The sequence below is a fragment of the Arachis stenosperma genome, chromosome 2 (genome assembly GCF_014773155.1).
Source record: "Arachis stenosperma cultivar V10309 chromosome 2, arast.V10309.gnm1.PFL2, whole genome shotgun sequence".
Lineage (NCBI taxonomy): Eukaryota > Viridiplantae > Streptophyta > Magnoliopsida > Fabales > Fabaceae > Arachis > Arachis stenosperma.
In genome coordinates, this window is record NC_080378.1 from 42,183,875 (window position 1) to 42,204,886 (window position 21,012).

At 39.9% G+C, this 21,012-nt stretch overlaps 1 pseudogene; it reads left to right on the top strand.

The window, feature by feature from the left end:
- Window positions 1-18,486, top strand: part of LOC130962823 (transcription initiation factor TFIID subunit 4b-like) — a 68,857-nt pseudogene extending 50,371 nt beyond the window's left edge.
- Window positions 18,487-21,012: the final 2,526 nt, after the last annotated feature.

Consider the following 21,012-nt stretch of genomic DNA (forward strand, 5'->3'; position numbering starts at 1 on the left):
GGGCGTTTTGTTCCCGAGGTATGTGCTGGATCTGTATCTCTGGAAAGTGGCGTAATTGTGCCTGTGTTTGGTCCAGGTATTTTTTCATAGTTGGGTCTTTGGCCTGGTAGCTTCCATTCACTTGTGATGTGATGACCTGGGAGTCGCTGAAGATCGTGATTTTCCGGGCTCCGACCTCTTCGGCTAGCTTTAGACCTGCTAGTAGGGCCTCGTATTCGGCTTGGTTGTTCGAGGCCTGGAACTCGAATTTTAGGGATAATTCTATCTGCGTTCCTTGGTCGCTTTCGAGTATAACCCCGGCTCCGCTTCCAGTTTTGTTTGAGGACCCGTCGACATATAGGTTCCATGAGAGTGGGGTTCCAGGGGTCTCAGTGTATTCTGCGATGAAGTCGGCTAGATACTGAGATTTTATGGCAGTCCGGGTTTCATAGTGGAGGTCGAACTCGGACAATTCTACTACCCATTGCAGTATTCGTCCTGCCAGGTCTGTTTTTTGGAGGATGTGTCTCATGGGTTGGTTCGTCCGGACTTTGATGGTGTGGGCTTGAAAGTAGGGACGGAGCCTCCGAGCTGTGAATACTAGGGCGTAGGCGAATTTTTCTATCTTCTGGTAGTTTAATTCGGCCCCTTGTAGTGCCTTGCTTACAAAGTATATGGGGTGTTGTCCTTGGTCATTTTCTCGTATTAATGCTGAAGCGACTGCTCGATGTCCGACCGAGAGGTATAGTACGAGTTCTTCTCCTTTTAGAGGTCGGGTTAGGATTGGTGGCTGCCCGAGGAATTCCTTGAATTCTTGAAAGGCTTTTTCACACTCCGGGGTCCATGAGAAGGGTTTCCCTTTCTTTAGGAGTGAGTAGAGAGGTAGTGACTTTATTGCTGATCCTGCCAAGAATCTTGATAGGGCGGCTAGCCTTCCATTCAGTTGTTGTACTTCTTTGACACACGTCGGGCTCTTCATATTGAGTATCGCTTGGCATTTGTCCGGGTTCGCTTCGATGCCCCTTTGAGTCAGCATGAAGCCCAAGAACTTTCCGGCTTCTGCGGCGAAGGTGCACTTTGTCGGGTTAAGTCTCATGTTGTGTTTTCTGAGGGTGCCGAAGACGCTTGTGAGGTCGGTCAGCAAGTTTCTGTCTTCTTGTGTCTTTACTAGCATGTCGTCGACGTACACCTCTAGCTGTAGTCCGATGTGCTCTGAGAACACTTTGTTCATTAGCCTCTGGTAGGTTGCCCCTGCGTTCTTCAGTCCGAAGGGCATTACTACGTAGCAGTAGTTTGCCCTTGGGGTTATGAACGAGGTCTTTTCTTGGTCGGGTCCGTACATCGGGATTTGATTGTACCCTGAGTATGCGTCCATGAAGGAGAGATATCTGTAGCCTGAGGCTGCGTCTACTAAGGCGTCGATGTTTGGTAGTGGATATGGGTCTTTGGGGCAGGCTTTGTTGAGGTCTGTGTAATCGACGCACATCCTCCATTTTCCGTTGGGCTTTTTTACCAGGACCACGTTTGCGAGCCATAGGGGGTACTTTACTTCCCTAATGAACCCTGCATCTAGTAATGCTTGTACTTGTTCTTCTATTGCTTGCATGCGCTCGGGTCCGAGCTTCCGACGTCTTTGTTGGACAGGTCGGGACCCCGGGTAAACTGATAGTTTATGGCACATCAGGTCGGGGCTTATGCCTGGCATGTCGGAGGCTTTCCAGGCGAAGAGGTCGGAATTCTCCTTTAAGAGGCTTATGAGTTCCTCTTTTAGGCCCGTTCTGAGGTTCGCTCCTATGTTTGTTATTTTTTCAGGTGTGTTCCCAATCTGGACTTTTTCGGTCTCTCCCTCTGGTTGTGGCCGAAGATCTTCTCGGGCTTGAACTCGTCCGAGTTCTATTGTGTTGACCTCTTTCCCTTTTAGGCTCAGGCTTTCGTTGTAGCATCGCCTCGCTAATTTTTGGTCGCCTTTTAGGGTAGCGATTCCCTTTGCGGTAGGGAATTTCATACAGAGGTGTGGGGTCGAGACTATGGCCGCCAGTCTGTTTAGGGTTGGTCGCCCAATGAGGGCATTGTATGCTGAAGTGACGTCGACTATAATGTAGTCGATGCTTAACGTTTTGGATTGCTCGCCTCTTCCAAAGGTAGTGTGTAGCGAGATGTATCCTAAGGGATGGATCGGGGTGTCCCCTAGCCCAAATAAGTCGGTGGGGTAGGCCTTTAGCTCTTTCTCTTCAAGTCCGAGCTTGTCAAAGGCCGCTTTGAACAGGATGTCTGCCGAGCTTCCCTGGTCAATCAGGGTTCGATGTAAGTTGGTGTTTGCTAGGATAATGGTGATTACCATTGGATCGTCGTGCCCGGGTATTATCCCTTGAGCATCTTCTCGGGTAAATGAGATAGTAGGTAACTCGGGCAGGGGGCTGTCTTCTCGGACGTGATAGACTTCTTTGAGGTGTCTTTTTCGCGAGGATCTGGATGTTCCTCCGCCTGCAAAACCTCCATTTATCATGTGAACGTGTCTTTCAGGGGTTCGCAGGGTTGGTTCGGCCCGACCTTCATTATCTCCCCGTCTTCTCTTCCTGGTCTCTTCTCCTTTCTCTGCTATGTATCTGTCGAGTTTTCCTTCTCTGGCCAGCTTTTCTATAACATTTTTTAGGTCATAGCAGTCGTTAGTAGAATGACCGTAGAGCTTGTGATATTCACAGTATTCGGACCGATCTCTTCCCGCTCTCTTGTGTTTTAGTGGTCGGGGCGGTGGGATCTTTTCGGTGTGGCATACTTCTCTGTAGACGTCTACCAGGGAGACTCGGAGGGGGGTGTAGTTGTGGTACTTCCGTGGCTTGTCCGAGTTGGGTTCTTCTTTCTTCTTCTGTTCCCGATCTCGATCTCGGAGTGGGTAGGTTGATTCCTTCCTAGAAGAGTCTCTTAACTGGGAGGTTTCCTCCATGTTGATGTATTTTTCTGCTCGCTCCTGCACCTCGTATAGGGAGGTCGGGTATCGTTTGGATAGGGATTGGCTAAACGGTCCTTCTTTTAGGCCGTTTGCTAGTCCCATGATAGCTGCTTCAGTGGGCAAGTGTTGTATGTCCAGGCAGGCTTTGTTGAATCGCTCCATGTATTCTCGGAGAGTTTCTTGGTTACCTTGTTTGATCCCGAGTAGACTGGGGGCATGTTTTGCCTTGTCCTTTTGAATGGAGAACCTTGTTAGGAATTTTTTGGTTAGGTCTTCGAAGCTGGTGATTGATCTTGGTGGCAGATTGTCGAACCACTTCATCGCTGACTTGGTGAGAGTGGTGGGGAAGGCTTTGCACCGAATCGCGTCGGAGGCGTCAACTAGGTACATTCTGCTTCTGAAGTTGCTGAGGTGGTGACTTGGATCGGTGGTGCCGTCGTAGAGATCCATATCGGGTGGTTTGAAGTTTCGCGGTACCTTCTCCTTCATGATCTCTTGTGTGAAGGGATCATGGTTGCCTTCGGGGGTGGTGTCGCGTTCTGTCCGATCTCTTAGGTTGGCCTCTATTTTCCACAGTTTTTCTTCTAATTCTCTGCGCTTGCGAGCCTCCCTTCTCAGATCTTGTTCAGTTTCTTTCTGCTTCTTTATGTCCTCTTCGAGTTGTTTTAGTCGGTTTTGTTGTGCCCGGACTGCTTCTAGAATTTCCGAGCTCTTTTCTTTTTCGGGATTTTGTGGATCCTTGTTTGGGAGTGATGTCTTTGGGCGATTCTGTTTGTTTCCTCCTGGAGTGCGTGGTGATAGAGGGCTCCCCGGTCGTTCTCCGGTGTCAACTTCCTCCTCTTGTTCTGACGCAGCGTGGTCATTGTTGAGTGGGTCGTCCGCCATGGTAAAGGGATGATTTCCAGGTCCCCGGCAACGGCGCCAATGTTCCGGGGGTTACCTGAAACGTGTAGCTCGGTCGTCTGGAGATGCCCGAGGTGGGGGTCAGGGACCCGAGCCTGATGTGTTGGCGGTTGGTGGTTGTACCTGCAATGACACTCCGATGCTTAAGTTAGTATGGGTCCAAGCAGATATGTGTAGAATGTGGAATGTATCTCATACCTGGGTGCTCCAGTGTATTTATAGTAGTTGGCCGTGATCTTCCTTGGATAAGATATTCTTATCTTATCTTATCTTTTCGGGAGTTTTATCCCTATCTTTGTGGAACCGCCTTTCCTAGGCCTTTTCGGCCTTTAGGTTTTGGGCTGCGTTCCTTTTGATGGGCCTCCTTAGCTTTATTGTCCGAGGTCCGACCTCAGGCGTGGGCCTTGGGACGAGGTCGGACCTTTCATGGATTTTGCCGAGTTGGAGGAGCTCGGTCAGGGTATGAACAACTACCATCCAACCATTCCCACTAACCCCACCCACTTCAAATTCAAAATATTTTCCTCCCATTTACCCCACCCCATAACCGAACCCTAACACAAACCCCCTATAAATACCCCTCCATCACCCCTTCATACCCACACATACGCAACCCTCATACACCATATACCCCCTCCCACTTGACCGAATTCCTCTATCCCTCTATCTCCAATATTTCTCTTTTTCTTCTACTATATTCTTTTCTTTTGTTCATATTTTCTCGATGACAGGCAAAGCTTTTAAGTTTGGTGTTGGAAAAGCTTTGCTTTTTGCTTTCCATTCACACTTATGGCACCCAAAGTCGGAGAATCGTCTAGAAAGAGGAAAGGAAAAGCCATAGCCTCCGCCTCCTAACCTTGGGAAAAGGAGAGATTCCTTACTAAGGCTCATCAAGACTACTTCTATGAAGTTGTGGCAAAGAAGAGCGTGATTCTTGAAGTCCCCTTTAGGCTAAAAAAGAATGAGTACCTGGAGATCCAATAAGAAATTCGGAGAAGAGGTTGGGAAGTTTTGACAAACCCTATCCCGGAACTTGGAATCTTAATGGTATAAGAGTTCTATACCAATACGTGGGTCACCAAAAATTATGACACCAGTGTGAACCCACACCCTAAAAATTGGCACACTATGGTCCGAGGGCGTCTCTTGGACTTTAACCCGAAAAGTGTAAGGTTGGCGCTCCAACTACCAATAATGCATGGAGACCCACACCCTTACACTAGAAAAGTCAATTTTGATCAAAGGCTGGACCAAGTCTTTTCAGAAATTTGTGTGGAAGGAGCACAGTGGAGAAGGGATGCGCACGACAAGCCTATCCAACTAGAGTGGTAGCACGAATCTCCACACTTTCGTATTGCTGTACCAACAAGTGTACTAGGTAGTCCAAGTAATACCTGAGCGAGTCAGGGTCGATCCCACGAAGATTGTTGGCTTGAAGCAAGCTATGGCTATCTTGCAGGTCTTAGTCAGGCAGATCAGAGGGTTGTTGGAAGAGTTGTCAAATTTGTATTAAAAGGAATAAATTAAAAAGGGTATAGGATATTTTGTCAGTGAAATCAGTAAAATGGTTATAATTGAGTATTGGAGTTGCTTAGCCTTTCTAAATTAAATCTGGTAGTACTGTTTCCTTTGCTTGTGAGTGATTTCTTCAATGGTAGGTTGTATGTGATTGACACTGGTTTGAGCAGCTACCAATACTCCTCCAGATCTGAACCCCAGGTTTAGTGCGGATCCATTCTGCTTGAGGGTGAAGCTCCTGCAGTTCATTCTCCTTGATGATCCTACTCAAAACGCCACAAACAAGGTCGAATCTTCCGAATCGGAGGATGTTGTGCCTTAGGTTCTAGCCTCTACCACAGAGACCCAAATCTCCCCGTAAATAGGCTGAACTAATGTCTCGAGAAGTCCGCAACGAAGTTGTGGATTAGCCGTCTGAGAGACGTATATTCAAGCTGGTGGTTCATCATTGTCCGATGAAAGACGCACTCTAAACCCATGTAGAATGTGATAATCTTATGCCAGTTCAACGCATTCATATTGATGAAGAATAGATATACATCTTAGAATTAACCAGACACAGATCGAAGAGAAGCAGTAGTACTTTTATTAATTCATAGGACTCAGTAGGGCTCCTCCCCTCAACCTAGGAGGTTTAGAAACTCATACTAAAAGTAAAATACAATGTAAAACGAAAATAGGGCTGTCTAGTGTATGTTGTTCGAATGATTATGTAAAATACACTTTAAATACTAAACAGATGACTAGTACAGGGTAAAACAGTCTATTTAGTGCTAAAATTCACTTAAGGGGCCACTTTATGAGTGTTTGGGCTAAGCTTTGATGAGATCCACGTGCTATGAGGCTCCTAGGGTGTGAAACGATGGCTAGGGGGTCCTCTCTGGGCGTTTAGACGCTGGTCTCTGCTTTTGGGCGCTGGATGCCAGGAAGGGGGCAGGAAGCTGGCGTTGGACTCCAATTTTGGGCCTTTTAATCTGAAGCAAAGTATAGACTATTAAACATTGCTGGAATGCTCTGGAAATCAGCTTTCTATAGCCGTTGAGAGCGCTCTATTTGGACTTTTGTAGCTCTAGAAAAGCTCTTCCAAGTGCAAGCAAGTCAGATCCAGACAGCATCTGCGCTTTCTCTGTCTCTGAATTAGCCTTTTGCTCCAACTCCTCAATTTCAGCCAGAAATTACCTGAAATTGTACAATTTTAGCTCCACGACGCTCTCTTCTGGTGGCAATCTCCTCCATCAACGCTTTTCTTCCAGCTGCGATCTCCTCCATCAAAGTTTCCTGCTCCACTGTGTTGCGCTCTGTGAAGCTTCTCCTTCTCCATCTTCACTGAACTAGGTTCATATACAAATCCACATTCTCCTCTTTTAATTACTCATATTTTGTATTTGCTAATTTTTACTACTTCTATTTCTTCAATGCTATGTTTTGATTTTCTCTTTGTTAGCAGAAATTGGGGGTAAGGTCTTCATGAAATTCCTTCGATTTTTTTTTACATGCATGTATACAAATTTGCATTCGCTTTGCGATTTTGATTTGTAGATATGCTCTCAGTTGTTGCTTTACTGATTTGCATAGCACATGTTTGATGAATTGCTTCAATGAATTAAGAGCAGTTATTTTCAAGTCCCAAGGAGGAATAGTCTGGTTTCAGAAGCAACTCGAAGAGCTGTGATGAGCGGAAAATTTATACGCTTTTTGGCATTGTTTTTAGGTAGTTTTTAGTAAGTTCAAGCTACTTTTAGGGATGTTTTCATTAGTTTTTATGTTAAATTCACATTTCTGGACTTTACTATGAGTTTGTGTGTTTTTCTGTGATTTCAGGTAAATTCTGACTGAAATTGAGGGATTTGAGCAAAACTCTGAAAAAGGCTGACAAAAGGACTGCTGATGCTGTTGGAATCTGACCTCCCTGCACTCGAAATGGATTTTCTGGAGCTACAGAACTCCAATTGGCGCGCTCTCAACGGCGTTGGAAAGTAGACATCCAGAGCTTTCCAGCAATATATAATAGTCCATACTTTATTCAGAAATTGACGACGTAACTTGGCGTTGAACGCCAAGTACATGCTGCTGTCTGGAGTTAAACGCCAGAAAAACGTCATGATCCGGAGTTGAACGCCCAAAACACGTCATAACTCGGAGTTCAACTCCAAGAGAAGCCTCAGCTCGTGGATTGATCAAGCTCAGCCCAAACATACACCAAGTGGGCCCCGGAAGTGGATTTATGCATCAATTACTTACTCATGTAAACCCTAGGAGCTAGTTTATTATAAATAGAACATTTAACTAATGTATTAGACATCTTTTGACCACTTTAAGTCTTTGATCATTCGGTCTTGTGACCACATGGGGGCTGGCCATTCGGCCATGCCTGAACCTTTTACTTATGTATTTTCAACGGTGGAGTTTCTGCACACCATAGATTAAGGGTGTGGAGCTCTGCTGTACCTCAAGTATTAATGCAATTCTATTTTCTTTTATTCAATTCTCTCTTATTCTTATTCCAAGATATTCATTCGCACCCAAGAACATGATGAATGTGATGAGTAAATAACCCTCATTATCATTCTCACTGATGAACGCGCGTGATTGACAACCACTTCCGTTCTACATGCAACAGAGCTTGAATACGTATCTCTTAGATTCCCCAACAGAATCTTCGTGGTATAAGCTAGATAGATGGCGGCATTTATGAGGATCCGGAAAGTCTCACCTTGTCTGTGGTATTCCGAGTAGGATCCTGGGAATCCGGAAAGTCTAACCTTGTCTGTGGTATTCCGAGTAGGATTCCGGTAATGAATGACTGTGACGTGCTTCAAACTTGCAAGTGCTGGGCGTTAGTGACAGACGCAAAAGAATCAAGGGATTCTATTCCAGTAGGCGCAGGAACCAACCAGTGATTAGCCGTGCTGTGACAGAGTGCGTGAGCGTAGTTTTCACTGCGAGGATGGGATGTAGCCATCAACCATGGGTGATGCCTCCAGACGATTAGCCATGCGAGTGACAGCCGCAGAGGACCATTTTCCCGAGAGGATTGAAAGTAGCCACTGCTGATGGTGAACCCCTATACACAGCTTGCCATGGAAAGGAGTAAGAAGGATTGAGTTGAAGCAGTAGGAGAGCAGGCGTCCTTGAGCCATACAGTATCTCCATATGCTTATCTGAAATTCCCACCAATGAATCTGCGTAAGTATTCTATCCCTTTTTATTTTCTATTTATTCCATTAATCAAATTTAAACTAATAATCCAATTATCCTTGAATCCGCCTGACTGAGATTTGCAAGGTGACCATAGCTTGCTTCATACCAACAATCTCTGTGGGATCGACCCTTACTCACGTAAGGTTTATTACTTGGACGACCCAGTACACTTGCTGGTTAGTTGAACGGAGTTGTGAATTCAACCAGAGCCACAATAGTTTTTGTGTACATACCAAAGACCCAATATTAGTGATCACAATTTCGTCCACCAAGTTTTTGGCGCCGTTGCCGGGGATTGTTCGAGTATGGACAACTGACGGTTCATCTTGTTGCTCAGATTAGGTAATTTTCTTTTCAAAAATCTTTTTCAAAATTTTTCTTTTTATTTTTCGTTTTTCTAATAATGTTTTTCGAAAAAAATAATAAAAATACAAAAAAATTAGAAAATCATAAAAATCAAAAATATTTTGTGTTTCTTGTTTGAGTCTTGAGTCAATTTTTAAGTTTGGTGTCAATTGCATGCTTTAAAAATCTTTTCTTGCATTTTTCGAAAATTCCATGCATTCATAGTGTTCTTCATGATCTTCAAGTTGTTCTTGACAAGTCTTCTTGTTTGATCTTGATGATTTCTTGTTTTGTGTTGTTTGTTGTTTTTCATATGCATTTTTCGTTTGTTAGAGTCCATACATTAAAGATTTCTAAGTTTGGTGTCTTGCAGTTTTCTTTGCATCAAAAATTTTTCAAAATTATGTTCTTGATGTTCATCATGATCTTCAAAGTGTTCTTGGTGTTCATCTTGACATTCATAGCATTCTTGCATGCATTCATGGTTTTGATCTAAAAATTTCATGCATTGAGTATCTTTGTTGTTTTTCTCTCTCATAATTAAAAATTCAAAAATCAAAAAAATATCTTTTCCTTATTTCCCTCCAAATTTCGAAATTTTGGGTTGACTTAGTCAAAAATTTTTTAAAATTAGTTGTTTCTTACAAGTCAAGTCAAAATTTCAATTTTAAAAATCTTATCTTTGTAAAATCTTTTTCAAAAATCATATCTTTTTCATTTTCTTTATAAATTTCGAAAATTTTAAAAATCTTTTTCAAAATATTTTCAAAATCTTTTTCTTATCTTTATATCAAATTTTCGAAAATTAGCTAACAATTAATGTGATTGGTTCAAAAATTTGAAGTTTGTTACTTTCTTGTTAAGAAAGGTCCAATCTTTAAGTTCTAGAATCTTATCTTGTAGTTTCTTGTTAGCTAAGTAATTTTAAAAATTAAATCTTTTTCAAAATATCTTTTTTCTTAAAAATCTTTTTATCTTTTTATCTTATCTTTTTCAAAAAAAAACTTTATCTTTTTCAAAATTTGATTTCAAAATATCTTATCTAAACCTCTTACCTTCTTATCTTTTCAATTTTGATTTCAAATCTTTTTCAATCAACTAACTAACTTTTTGTTTGTTTCTTATCTTTTTCAAAACCACCTAACTACTCTCTCTCTTATTTTCGAAAATATCTCTCTCTTTTACAAAAATTCTTTTTAATTAACTAATTGTTTCAAATTTTAATTTCAATTACATTTATCTCTAATTTTCGAAAATCACTAACTCTTTTTCAAAATTATTTTCGAATTCTCCCTCCTCTTCTCTTCTTCTATTTAATTATTTAATTACTAACACTTCTCTTCACCTCTCCTCATCCAAAAATCCGAACCCTCTTCATTCCTCTACTCCTTTCTTTCTCTACTAACATAAAGGAATCTCTATACTGTGACATAGAGGATTCCTCTTTCTGTTCTTGTTTCTCCTCTTTCATATGAGCAGGAACAGGGATAAAGGCACTCTTGTTGAAATTGATCCAGAACCTGAAAGGACTCTGAAGAGAAAATTAAGAGAAGTTAAATTACAATAATCCAGAAGCAACCTTTTGGAAATTTTCGAACAAGAGAAGGAAATGGCAGCCGAAAATAATAATAATAATGCAAGGAGAATGCTTGGTGACTTCACTAAGCCAACGTCCAAGTTTGATGGAAGAAGCATCTCCATTCCTGCCATTGGAGCCAATAACTTTGAGCTGAAACCTCAACTAGTTGCTTTAATGCAACAAAACAGCAAGTTTTATGGACTTCCATCTGAAGATCCTTATCAGTTTTTAACTGAGTTCTTGCAGATCTGTGAGACTGTAAAGACGAATGGAGTAGATCCTGAAGTCTACAGACTCATGCTTTTCCCTTTTGCTGTAAGAGACAGAGCTAGAATATGGTTGGATTCACAACCCAAGGATAGCCTGGACTCATGGGATAAGCTGGTCACTGCCTTTTTAGATAAATTCTTTCCTCCTCAAAAATTGAGCAAGCTGAGAGTGGATGTTCAAACCTTCAAACAAAAAGATGGTGAATCCCTCTATGAAGCTTGGGAAAGATACAAGCAGCTGACCAAAAGATGTCCATCTGACATATTTTCAGAATGGACCATATTAGATATATTCTATTATGGTCTCTCTGAATTTTCGAAAATGTCATTGGACCATTCTGCAGGTGGATCTATTCACCTGAAGAAAACACCTGAAGAGGCTCAAGAGCTCATTGACATGGTTGCAAATAACCAGTTCATGTACACCTCTGAGAGGAATTCCGTGAACAATGGGATACCTCAGAAGAAAGGAGTTCTTGAAATTGATACTCTGAATGCCATATTGGCTCAGAACAAAGTGTTGACTCAACAAGTCAACATGATCTCTCAAAATCTGAATGGATTGCAACATGCATCCAACAGTACTAGAGAGGCAGCTTCTGAAGAAGCTTATGATCCTGAGAACCCTGTCATGGCAGAGGTTAATTACATGGGTGAACCTTATGGAAACACCTATAACTCATCATGGAGAAATCATCCAAATTTCTCATGGAAGGATCAACAAAAACCTCAACAAGGTTTTAACAATGGTGGACGCAATAGGCTGAACAATAGCAAGCCATATCCATCATCTTCTCAACAACAGACAGAGAATTCTGAACAAAACACTTCTAATTTAGCCAATGTAGTCTCTGATCTGTCAAAGGCCACTTTCAGTTTCATGAATGAAACAAGATCCTCCATTAGAAACCTGGAGGCACAAGTGGGCCAGCTGAGTAAGAAAATCATTGAAACTCCTCCCAGTATTCTCCCAAGCAATACAGAAGAAAATCCAAAAGGAGAGTGCAAGGCCATTGACATAGTCAATATGGCCGAATGCACAAGGGAGGAGGAGGACGAAAATCCTAGTGAGGAAGACCTCCTGGGACGTCCCTCAAGCAAGAAGGAGTTTCCTATTAAGGATCCAGATGAATCTGAGGCTCATCTAGAGACCATAGAGATTCCTTTAAATCTCCTTCTGCCATTCATGAGCCCTGAAGACTATTCATCCTCTGAAGAGGATGAAGATGTAACTGGAGAGCAAGTTGCTCAATATTTAGGAGCTATCATGAAGCTGAATGCCAAGTTGTTTGGTAATGAGACTTGGGAAAGTGAATCTCCCTTGCTCATTAATGAACTGGATACTTGGATTCAGAAAATTCTACCTCAAAAAAAAAACAAGATCCTGGCAAGTTCTTAATACCTTGTACCATAGGCACCATGAGCTTTGAAAAAGCTCTATGTGACCTAGGGTCAGGAATAAATCTTATGCCACTCTCTGTAATGGAGAAGCTGGGGATCATTGAGGTACAGCCTGCCTTGTTCTCATTACAATTGGCAGACAAGTCCATGAGACAAGCTTATGGAATAGTAGAGGACGTGCTAGTAAAGGTTGAAGGCCTTTACATCCCTACTGATTTCATAATCCTAGACACTAGGAAGGAAGATGATGAATGCATCATCCTAGGAAGACCTTTCCTAGCCACAGCAGAAGCTGTGATAGATGTCAACAGAGGAGAGTTAGTCCTTCAATTGAATGGGGACTACCTTGTGTTTAAGGCACATGGCCATCCCTCTGTGACAAAAGAGAGTAAGCATGAAGAGCTTCTCTCAGTTCAAGGTCAAGAAGAGCCCACACAGTCAAACTCTAAGTTTGGTGTTGGGAGGCCACAACCAAACTCTAAGTTTGGTGTTCAAACTCCATATCCAAACTCTAAGTTTGGTGTTGGGACCACACTAAATTGACCTGATCACCTTGTGGCTCCATGAGAGCCACTGTCAAGCTATTGACATTAAAGAAGCGCTTGTTGGGAGGCAACCCAATTTTAATTATCTAATTTTATTTTATTTTGTTTCATTGTCATTTTTGTGTTTAATTAGGTACATGATCATGAGGAGTCACGAAAAAAATCAAAAAAATTAAAAACAGAGTCAAAAATAGAAGAAAAAATTTTTTCACCCTGGAGGTAGCGCAGACTGGCGTTCAATGCCAGTAAGGTGCATCTGGCCGGCGTTCAACGCCAGAACAGAGCACCATTCTGGCGCTGAACGCCAGAAACAAGCAACAACCTGGCGTTAAACGCCAGGAACATGCACAGAGAAGACAAACTGGCGCTGAACGCCAGAAACAAGCATGAAACTGGCGTTCAACGCTAGAAACATGCATTACATGGGCGTTGAACACCCAGAACATGCACCAATGGGCGTTTGAATGCCAGAATGGTGTGCCAAGGCAATTTACATGCCTATTTGGTGCAGGGATGGAATTCCTTGACACCTCAGGATCTGTGGACCTCACAGGATCCCCACCTACCTCGCCCTCTCTCTATCCCCGGCAACGGCGCCAAAAACTTGGTGGATAGATGTAGGTGGTGAATGAAAAATAGAAGGAATGACCATGAATGGAAAGAGAACTCCAATTGGCGCGCTCTCAACGGCATTGGAAAGTAGACATCCAGGGCTTTCCAGCAATATATAATAGTCCATACTTTATTCGAAGAATGACGACGTAACTTGGCGTTGAACGCCAAGTACATGCTGCTGTCTGGAGTTAAACGCCAGAAAAACGTCATGATCCGGAGTTGAACGCCCAAAACACGTCATAACTCGGAGTTCAACTCCAAGAGAAGCCTCAGCTCGTGGATTAATCAAGCTCAGCCCAAACATACACCAAGTGGGCCCCGGAAGTGGATTTATGCATCAATTACTTACTCATGTAAACCCTAGTAGCTAGTCTAGTATATATAGGACATTTATCTATTGTATTAGACATCTTTTGACCACTTTAACAATTATTCATTCGGTCACTTGATCATGGAGAGGGCTGGCCATTCGGCCATGCCTGAACCTCTTTCACTTATGTATTTTCAACGGTGGAGTTTCTGCACACCATAGATTAAGGGTGTGGAGCTCTGCTGTACCTCAAGTATTAATGAAGTTCTATTTTCTTTTATTCAAATCTCTCTTATTTTTATTCCAAGATATTCATTCGTACCCAAGAACATGATGAATGAGATGAGTAAATAACCCTCAGTATCATTCTCACTGATGAACGCTCGTGATTGACAACCACTTACGTTCTACATGCAACAGAGCTTGAATGTGTATCTCTTAGATTCCCCAACAGAATCTTCGTGGTATAAGCTAGATAGATGGCGGCATTTATGAGGATCCGGAAAGTCTCACCTTGTCTGTGGTATTCCGAGTAGGATCCTGGGAATCCGGAAAGTCTAACCTTGTCTGTGGTATTCCGAGTAGGATTCCGGTAATGAATGACTGTGACGTGCTTCAAACTTGCAAGTGCTGGGCGTTAGTGACAGACGCAAAAGAATCAAGGGATTCTATTCCAGTAGGCGCGGGAACCAACCAGTGATTAGCCGTACTGTGACAGAGTGCGTGAGCATTAGTTTTCACTGCGAGGATGGGATGTAGCCATCAACCATGGGTGATGCCTCCAGACGATTAGCCGTGCGATTGACAACCGCATAGGATCATTTTCCCGAGAGGATTGAAAGTAGCCACCGCTGATGGTGAACCCCTATACAAAGCTTGCCATGGAAAGGAGTAAGAAGGATTGAGTAGAAGCAGTGGGAAAGCAGGCGTCCTTGAGCCATACAGCATCTCTATATGCTTATCTGAAATTCCTACCAATGAATCTACATAAGTATTCTATCCCTTTTATTATTTCCTTTTATTATTAATTTTCGAAACCCATAACTTTTTAATCTGCCTAACTGAGATTTACAAAGTGACCATAGCTTGCTTCATACCAACAATCTCTGTGGGATCGACCCTTACTCACGTAAGGTTTATTACTTGGACGACCCAGTACACTTGCTGGTTAGTTGAACGGAGTTGTGTCCACTCGTGCCAAAAATCCTAAGTTCCACAATTCTACAATAAATGCAAATCAAAGAACAGTGATCACAATTTCGTCCACCAAGTTTTTGGCGCCGTTGCCGGGGATTGTTCGAGTATGGACAACTGACGGTTCATCTTGTTGCTCAGATTAGGTAATTTTCTTTTCAAAAATCTTTTTCAAAATTTTTCTTTTATTTTTCGTTTTTCTTAACTTTATTTTCGAAAAAATTAAAATAAAAATACAAAAAAATTAGAAAATCATAAAAAAAAATCACAAATATTTTGTGTTTCTTGTTTGAATCTTGTGTTAATTTTTAAGTTTGGTGTCAATTGCATACTTTTAAAATTTTTCTTGCATTTTTTCGAAAATCCCATGCATTCATAGTGTTCTTCATGATCTTCAAGTTGTTCTTGACAAGTCTTCTTGTTGATCTTGATGATTTCTTGTTTTGTGTCTTTTCTTGTTTTTCATGTGCATTTTTACATTCATATTTTCCATACATTAAAGATTTCTAAGTTTGGTGTCTTTCATGTTTTCTTTGCATCAAAAATTTTTCAAAATTGTGTTCTTGATGTTCATCATGATCTTCAAAGTGTTCTTGGTGTTCATCTTGACATTCATAGCATTCTTGCATGCATCTTGTGTCTTGATCCAAAATTTTCATGTTTTGGGTCATTTTTGTGTTTTTCCTTAAAAATTCAAAAATCAAAAAAATATCTTTTCCTTATTTCCCTCCAAATTTCGAAATTTTGGGTTGACTTGGTCAAAAATTTTTAAAATTAGTTGTTTCTTACAAGTCAAGTCAAAATTTCAATTTTAAAAATCTTATCTTTGTAAAATCTTTTTCAAAAATCATATCTTTTTCATTTACTTTATAAATTTCGAAAATTTTAAAAAAATCTTTTTCAAAATATTTTCAAAATCTTTTTCTTATCTTTGTATCATATTTTCGAAAATTAGCTAACAATTAATGTGATTGGTTCAAAAATTTGAAGCTTGTTACTGAACCTTTTACTTATGTATTTTCAACGGTGGAGTTTCTGCACACCATAGATTAAGGGTGTGGAGCTCTGCTGTACCTCAAGTATTAATGCAATTCTATTTTATTTTATTCAATTCTCTCTTATTCTTATTCCAAAATATTCATTCGCACCCAAGAACATGATGAATGTGATGAGTAAATAACCCTCATTATCATTCTCACTGATGAACGCGCGTGATTGACAACCACTTCCGTTCTACATGCAACAGAGCTTGAATACGTATCTCTTAGATTCCCCAACAGAATCTTCGTGGTATAAGCTAGATAGATGGCGGCATTTATGAGGATCCGGAAAGTCTCACCTTGTCTGTGGTATTCCGAGTAGGATCCTGGGAATCCAGAAAGTCTAACCTTGTCTGTGGTATTCCGAGTAGGATTCCGGTAATGAATGACTGTGACGTGCTTCAAACTTGCAAGTGCTGGGCGTTAGTGACAGACGCAAAAGAATCAAGGGATTCTATTCCAGTAGGCGCAGGAACCAACCAGTGATTAGCCGTGCTGTGACAGAGTGCGTGAGCGTAGTTTTCACTGCGAGGATGGGATGTAGCCATCAACCATGGGTGATGCCTCCAGACGATTAGCCATGCGAGTGACAGCCGCAGAGGACCATTTTCCTGAGAGGATTGAAAGTAGCCACCGCTGATGGTGAACCCCTATACACAGCTTGCCATGGAAAGGAGTAAGAAGGATTGAGTTGAAGCAGTAGGAGAGCAGGCGTCCTTGAGCCATACAGTATCTCCATATGCTTATCTGAAATTCCCACCAATGAATCTGCATAAGTATTCTATCCCTTTTTATTTTCTATTTATTCCATTAATCAAATTTAAACTAATAATCCAATTATCCTTGAATCCGCCTGACTGAGATTTGCAAGGTGACCATAGCTTGCTTCATACCAACAATCTCTGTGGGATCGACCCTTACTCACGTAAGGTTTATTACTTGGACGACCCAGTACACTTGCTGGTTAGTTGAACGGAGTTGTGAATTCAACCAGAGCCACAATAGTTTTTGTGTACATACCAAAGACCCAATATTAGTGATCACAATTTCGTCCACCAAGCTGTGCAAGAAGAAGCGGAAAGTTGATTTTGCAGAAAATTCCACACCAGAAAAAATTGTTTGAGATTAGTAAGTGTGCTTTTCATGTGTTATCTCCATCTATTTTAATTTTTCCTTTTGAGCTTATCTAGATACAAACTAGCCACACCAGGCCTTATAGACAGTTGTTTTGTGTTATTACTGTCAGTGTTTAAGTATGGCTTAAAGGCTGTGAGCAATGATGTGGAGAGATGCTTGTCATTGGTGAGATTCGACTAAGATTTCAATTTTCATAACAGTAGGTTTGCATGTAATCTTACTTATTCAAATTGAGTTTTCAGTGTATGGAGGAAAGAATGCGTGGACTGATAAGTAACCTAATTAGAATGTCAAAACAAGTTAGTTGTTCTCTACCTGCTTGCAGGAATATTCTCTCATAACTCAATAAAATTTCTTACTTTCAAGAACTTTCCTACTAGTGGGTTGATTTTGAGAAGACAAGACATCAGACTGTTGTCACCTCAAATGTTTAGCCGCAAATCATGAAAATAAAAAGGAAAGTAAGATAGGAGTGGGGAAAAGACAGTCAGAAGCAGAGAAGCTTCGAAAACAAATGACGTGAGTATTTTGCACTTATCGGCATTTGAAACCTGTGCTTATTTCTTAATTTCAGTCAATTTTTAAATATAGGTTGATGGTAATGCATGAGCTGATGGTGAACAAGGAAGAGGATGACAAGGATGAAGGTCGTAATAAATCATCAAAGGTTTTTTTTATCCAATTCTTATATTTTTCCATTATCTACATGGAAACTCTTTTCATTAATATTTAGTAAGCTACAGGTGAACAAAGAAGAGGATGACAAGATGAGGACAAATGCAGCAAATGTTGCTGTTAGTACTGCTGTTGGGGGAGACGACATGCTCTCAAAGGGGCAACTTATGGCCGAGCAAGCCAAGCAGAAACGTGTAGGCACGGACACATCATCTGGTTCTCAACCAGCTAAAGATGTAAGTCGCAAATCTTTAGCATCTGGAAAAAGTAATAAGGATAATCAGGAAAGGGACAAAAGAGGTTCTACTAATTTTGCTACTTCAGGTGAGTTTTCTTTTAAGCCATTTTTTTCTGTCATTTCAGCTGTCAAATATAATTCAACTGCAAGATGGATGTAAACTTTAGATATAGTATTCAATATTCACCAAATTGACATCCATAAAACTATATCTTAAGTTGTGGATGAAAATGCGGCTTTGTTGTTAGATTAAACTCTAATAGAATTATATTATCTTGCAGGGAATGTGATAACTAATATTGTTTGATAGTTCATTAATTTTGTGGTTGAAATTGTTGTAGCAAACATTATTGCTGTTTGATTGTTTGTCTTTCATTATTTTTTAAATAATTATGTTTTTGCTCTATTGACTCTTCTAAATAAGGGCTATCAGAAAACATGGGAGAAATAATTCCCTTGTGACTCAAACTAAGATTGCTCGAAGCATCTCTGCCAAGGATGTAATTGCTGTGCTCGAAACAGAGCCACAGATGTCGAAATTATCGCTCATTCCTCGCTTGTACGAGAAGATTCATTCTGATGCTTAACCTGAGTGGAGTAGAATTACAGAGGGAAGTGATCTTGAATTTTTACCACTGATTTTCTTATCATCTTATGCTTAGCAGCAGAGATAAAAAAAGTCTCCTCAAACGTGTGTATTATTGACCGAGTTCAATCCATATAGCCAGGATAGTTTACCAGTTAATTATGATTTTTTCTTATTTAATTTTGCATATTTATCAGTACTAATTTGGATTTTAGAGCAGTTAAACATAAGTTTGGCATCCATCCTCTTGGCTTGGTCTCTGGAAAAAGAATGTTAAAAGAAAAATATATTTTCGTTAGGAGTTATAGTATTTTGATATATGAAGTAATTTATGTGTGTTTATTTTAAAAATGAGTTTGTCAATAATAAACAAGTAATCTAAATTCAAGTTTCAACATAGAATTAAACACGCAATGTAACTTGTTTTCTTATTTTGTTCTGAGGCCTTAATTAAAGAATATTTGAATTGTGCAGTGGATCTGAAAGGTTTGCGTCAAATTCATTCTTTCAAGTCCTTTTTTTTCTTGTTTAATTCAATCTAGCGATGGGTTGGGTTAACCTGGAAGCCCAACTAGTTTAAGTTTCTGTGTGAGTACTATCTGACTTTGGTATAAACTATCTGGGTTGCGTTTTCAGGCTATGATAATGGCATTATCCCGACATCATCATTCCGTACTTATCATACTCCACTCAACAAGCAGGTAGGATTTCTTATTGTTTGTTCTATGATTACCGTAGCATCAAATAGTCCAAAGTTTAACACTAAAATTTATAGATTTACTATGTTAATTCCATGAGGGCTGCTCAAGAGTTTGCTTCAAGAGTTTCTTATTCTTTTTAAGGTGATGTTTCATTCATTTCTACTTGGTGAATCATGTTAATTTTTGTCCTTTTAGATATATAATGTTAAGATAAATAAAATCAGACTAGCCATGTATGTATATATATATGTACAACAACTTAGACTACTTGATCATATTCATGCATATATACTTAACCAAATTATTTAATTCATGCAGTAATAGCTAGTACTGAAATTATATAAATATAAGTAAATTTTCTATGCCAAAAAGTTCTCGTTGTTTTGCTTTATCTTCTTATTTCTAATTCTAGAATGCAGGATTCTGTCACAGATTTAAGAATGGGTGGATTTTGTTGAGGCATTGGTAGAAGCCATTGGTAGAAGTTCACATAAGATGATAGAGGCAGTTATGCAATCTGCTGCAAAGGGAAAGGTTGGAGAAGAGGCCTGTAAATTTGATGATAAAAAAGAATTAGTTATTATTTTCTCCAGATGGCTCCTCTAACATTTAAGAAAAATATATGTTATATATAACATTTTATTACATCTTTAAATCAAATTATTAAATCTACTTATATATGTTATATATACTCACAACAACGAAAGAATCTCTAGCAGCAACAGCAAGAATATTAGTACAAGAAACAACACCAGGGCACAAACTCTTTACTTGGGACTTTATCGTATCAATGACTTCAAAACCTCTTATAGAATTTGCATTAGGACCTGCTGTCTTTTCTCCTATAAAATTTGATGTATCATCTAATAGTACTGATGCATCACATCCCTGAAATTATAACAAACAAAATCATAATTGCTAACAGTATTGTAAAATTATTTTCTAATTGATAAATGGAATAAGGATCTAAATTTTAGCATTAGTCTAACTTATTATTAGATTCGTATTTATTAGAAACAATAATTAAGGTTAACTTATTTAATTTAATATTTATAATTTTATGCATTTATTTATTTTTTAATTTAAAATAATTTTTTATTGTCTTTATATAATGTGGATCCCATTTAATTGAATTTACGTCCACATGATGATATATGATTGTATGGAATGAATCACAAAGTAACATTTAAAAAAAATTAGAACTAATAGAAGGTGAAAGTAGACTTGCTTTTACAAAGCAATCATGGAAATGAAGGCGAAGAAGGGAAGCTCCCATGCGAGCTTCTTTGCTCACAGCAGAGTTCACTGCTGACTTAATTGTTGAAAGTGTATTTGGACATTTTGTGGCATAAAAATTAGATGACAATTGAGCTGACCCTAATCCTATAAGACACATGAATATTAAGAAATCAACTTTGCTAATTGGAAGTGCCATGCTGGGAATAAGGGAAAGGTTGGAGAACTACACTTTGCCGGTTATTTGATATGATTTTGCAATTTCTTGGATTATGATATTATTACAGGGATAATAGTAAGGGCTCTATACTTTATATGAAATTGCATCCCATAATTCATTGGGCTGTAATTTATTTTATAGTTTAAATCAGTCTGAGTAATTTGGGATGAATTTTTGTTGAATATAATGCTAGAGCATAGATTATAAAAGCTGATATATCTAATTTAGAGTGTATAACGTGGTTGCTAGATGTTGAAACTAAAATCCAGTTTCCTCTAATTAATACTTTGTTGATCTTAGCATGGAATTTGTCTCTTCTAATTGACAGGGAATGAAACTGCTTCCAACTGGTCGGAAGAGTTCCCTTGGT